Source organism: Sceloporus occidentalis, unplaced genomic scaffold (assembly GCF_023333645.1).
Source record: "Sceloporus occidentalis isolate IW3139 unplaced genomic scaffold, rSceOcc1.0.p SCAF_1, whole genome shotgun sequence".
NCBI classification, from domain to species: Eukaryota; Metazoa; Chordata; class Lepidosauria; order Squamata; family Phrynosomatidae; genus Sceloporus; species Sceloporus occidentalis.
Window position 1 is genome coordinate 5495880 of NW_028316981.1, and position 4474 is coordinate 5500353.

A 4474-nucleotide genomic window follows, 5' to 3' on the forward strand; every position below is an offset into this window, starting at 1 on the left:
TGGCAGGGGGTTGGACTGGATGACCCTTGTGGTCTCTTCCAACTCTATGATTCTATGATAATACATGGTACAGTGTGAATGCTCATTAATGACATACTATCGCCTATTAATACAGTGATTAGAAAAGAAACAGTATCTGGGGTTTTTTTAATCGATATTAATATTTTTGATAATTATAGTTTAAGTTATTGATTGATTGATTGATTGATTGTTCCTGGTGTTTAAATACATACAAGTCAAACACACTTCAGTACCAATCTCTCAGCTCCTTCTTTCTGCTAAGGACTAATGAAAGGAATAATTTCAATGTAGATTCAGTCAAAGCTTTGTTGCTAGTGAAGCACAATTTTCAACCTTGGTCTTGCTCAGAGTTCTAGAAGTATCTTGCTTCTGGTGTGACATTTTAATGAATCAGAAGTCAGAATCAATCAGAAAAAAATGGTGACGTACATAATAAAATACAATATATGTAATATAGCTGTGAATAAACCATATGTAATGAATTTATATTTATATTAGTGGTTTTAGCTTTTATTTTGTAACATCCTACATTTTCTTTTTTGCAGTGCCTCATCCTCATGACATCTGGTTACCCTGCCTTTCACAAGAAGGGAGGAACAGACACACCACACCACACCAACCTGCCCACTCCTTGCAGAAAAATGTGATTGTGACAGTGCACGAATACTATCTAGCGTCTAAAGGGAGATCAACCACTTCTTCCTTCTCGTCTGATTTCCCAGAAAAGGCAACATTAACCGAACCCAGATCTGGCCCTTCAAAACCTAAAACCCCCGCCTCCTAAGCTCATCCACAGACACAGACAACATATTTCCACAGCAACTGTCAGATGCCCAACTTTCCCACTCCACACATTGGGGGAGTGGGGAACAGGCAGGAATTCATCTGGTGCAGCTTTTCAGCATGAAGACACACTGATGGAGAAACTAAATGTATGCCAAGTGATAATGTATGCCAAGCACCTAGAGCATTTTGGGAACTACAGCTAACCAGATCCCATCAGCTACCATAGCCATGCCAATTGGGGATTTTGGAAGATGTGGTCCAAAAAAGAAATTCTCAACAATTCTGGAAATGCCCACCAGAGGAGGAGGGTAGTTTATAAGACAGGAACCAAGTCAGAAGAGCCAATATAAGTATATCCAAAACCATTTTTTATAACAAGGAGTTTCAGAAGAGGCTATTGCTATCACTGTTGTTGTTGTTCACGTCATGGCTTTAAATGAGTTTATACTGTTTTAATATATGTGCTATTCAACACCTTTTTCAGTGACTTGGATAACAGAATTGGGGGCAAAATTTGCAGATGACACCAAATTAGGAGGAATAGTTAATACTCCAGAGGACAAGATCAAAATTCAAAACGACCTGAATAGACTAGAAAGCTGGGCTAAAGCTAACAAAATGAAATTCAACACGGAGAAATGTAAGGTACTGCACTTAGGGCGGAAAAAATGAAATGCACAGATATAGGATGGGGGACACCTGGTTGAATGAAACTACGTGTGAAAGGGATCTGGGAGTCCAAGTAGACCACAAGTTGAACATGAGTCAACAGTGTGATGCGGCAGCTAAAAAGGCCAATGCAATTTTGGGCTGCATCAATAAAAGTATAGTGTCTAGATCAAGAGAAGTAATAGTGCCACTATATTCTGCTTTGGTCAAGCCTCACCTGGAATATTGTGTCCAGTTTTGGGTACCACAATTCAAAAAGGACATTGAGAAACTGGAGCATGTCCAAAGGAGGGTGACTAAAATGGTGAAGGGTCTGGAAACCATGCCCTATGAGGAGCGACTCAAGGAGCTGGGGATGTTTAGCTTGGAGAAGAGAAAGTTAAGAGGTGATATGATAGCCCTGTTTAAATATTTGAAGAGATGTCATACTGAGGAGGGAGCAAGCTTGTTTTCTGCTGCTCCAGAGACTAGGACCCGGAACAATGAATACAACCTACAAGAAAAGAGCTTCCACCTCAGCATTAGCAGGAACTTCCTGACAATAAATGCTCTTCGACATTGGAACAGTATTCCTCAGAGTGTTGTGGAGTCTCCTTTCTTGGAGGTCTTTAAACAGAGGCTGGATGGCCATCTGTTGGGGATGCTTTGATTGAGAGTTCCTGCATGGCAGAAGGAGGTTGGTTTGGATGGCCCTTGTGGTCTCTTCCAACTCTCTGATTCTATGAATTAGAAGGGCCCAGTCTTTCTATGCTATTCTATGCTTGCTATGAGACTTTTATTGAACTGTGTAATATTGCTGATGTAAATGTTGATATACTGTATTAGTTGACTATTGTACTGTTTTGTAATGCACTGTATTGTATTGTGACATATGTCACATAACCGGTATAATGTGAACCGCTTTGATCAGACAGAAAAGCGGTATACAAATAAAAAAAAATTATTATTTTTATTTCATTTCTTTTTCCTGTCACTTGTACTAATTGCATGAATTCCCTCACGTATTCCTCCTGTGCATTCCTCCTGGAGGGGGTTAGATGGAGCCCATCAACTTATAGTGCTATGAAATTAATGTGGAAGTACTTGAAATTGAAGAGGTGTCTCATGTAGTCTCTACTAAAAGCGGCGTTGTCAACAAAATCTCTGACTACTTGCTTAAGCAGTTGCCCTAAGAAGAAGTTTTTCTAGTTGTAAACGAGGCTGTCTCCAGGTATATTGAACCCTTTCGTTCCCATGTGCTCAATGGGGTACTTGGCATTAGCAGTAAGAAGGGCTTCTGCATGCTCCAGGCAAACACCCAGTGATACTTTTACCTTTTTCACAGAGAGGTGGTTAAAATATGAATATTTTAATTCTTATTTCCAGCCCCACTCATCAAGCGAAGTGTGTTCTGGCTGCAGGTGATTTTAATTTTCACATCCACACCAATCAATATCATTTTATCATGAAAGAATAAATCACTGTGCAGAGGGCTGCCCTAACTCTAAATCCCTTTTCCAGCATCTGTGAGAAGAGTTTGCTCCATCGTTGCAGCTGTATCTGAAGAAGACCATGGGGAAGAGCAGCTACACTGGTGTCAGACTGCTTTATTTCTCCAATGGGGAAGAGCAACTAAAATAGCATCAGGCTGCTTTAGATCTACATAATAAATCTGTTGAAGGTGTCCCAGGACACTTGGTTTTTCTCTCAGGAAAGGAACAAGAAGTCTCTGCCCCATAGATTTCCATGGTCATCCCATTCCCTCCAGTCTGGGCTTAAACTCTTCAGCTCCCTTCCTTTCCTCCCCTCCCTTTAATCACAGGTTTACATTAATCACTGTATAAATGGCCAGATTTTTTGAAAATAAATAGTGGTTTTAACTGGTATGTGATATAGTGTAAATGCTTATTAATGACTATCACCTATCGATACAGTAATTAGAAAAGATACAATATCTGTTTTAATAGAATGTTACTATTTTTCAAAATTATAATTATAAGCTAATTCTTCATATATGTGTGTGTGTGTGTGTGTGTGTGTGTGTGTTATAGTGCCACTCTCACAGCTTTTCCTCTGTTTCCCTTCTCTCTGCTAAACTCTCACACAGAAGCCATGGTTCAATCTTGTGCAATCCCGGGATTTGTAGTTTGTTGTGGCGCCAGAGCTCTCTGACAGAGAACGCCTCACAAAGCTACAATTCCCAGAATTCCCTGGGGTTTAACTGCTCCCAGGGCAGTTAAAGTGCTCTCAAACTTGATTATTTCTGCACTGTGGATGCAACCCCAGAGTAACATGGTTTCATTCAGTGAGAGCCATAAGAAAAGGGACACAGCTCTTTGCGAAATAATTCTTGGTTTTGTTTATTTATGTTTCAGTATAAAAAGTGTTGTATGCAGTAGGCATTGTCATCATGACAGGAAATCATTTTCAAAAGGGAATCTACACTGAATCTTCTTTCAGAATCAAAACGTAGTATTCATATCACATGACTGTCGAACGGATGCATTTTCTGGGAGGTGTTAGGTTTAATTGTTGCCATCTCCTTTTCCGATGCTTTTTTCCATTTGCTTTTCTTCCATTGACATAATTTATTTTTCTCTCCTCTATGATTATTAACACTTTTGCCAGATGAAAAAAGCTTGCGACGTGTATTTTGTACATTTTGATTGGTCCCATAAAGGTATCTCTGGAGAATTTTGGATGTTATGGCATTTATCTTTACTGAAAACATCTCCAGGGATAGTAGTCGTGTTGGTCATATAGCAAAGTCTTCTTTTTTCTTGGCAGGCTTTGTTCCACGGAGGTTTGCCTTTGCCTTCTTCTGAGGCTGAGAGAGTGTGACTTCTTTCCCAAGGTACGTGAGGATTCAAACCCAGGTCTCCCAAGGTCCTGGCCTGACACTTAAGCTGCTGATAAGTTTAAATACAGTACTCAACTTAAACGTGGATGAGGCTGGGTCCAGGCGGATGAAGGTCTGCGTCCTCGAATTGGAAAAGTGAGAATCCTCAAGGGAGAGGAG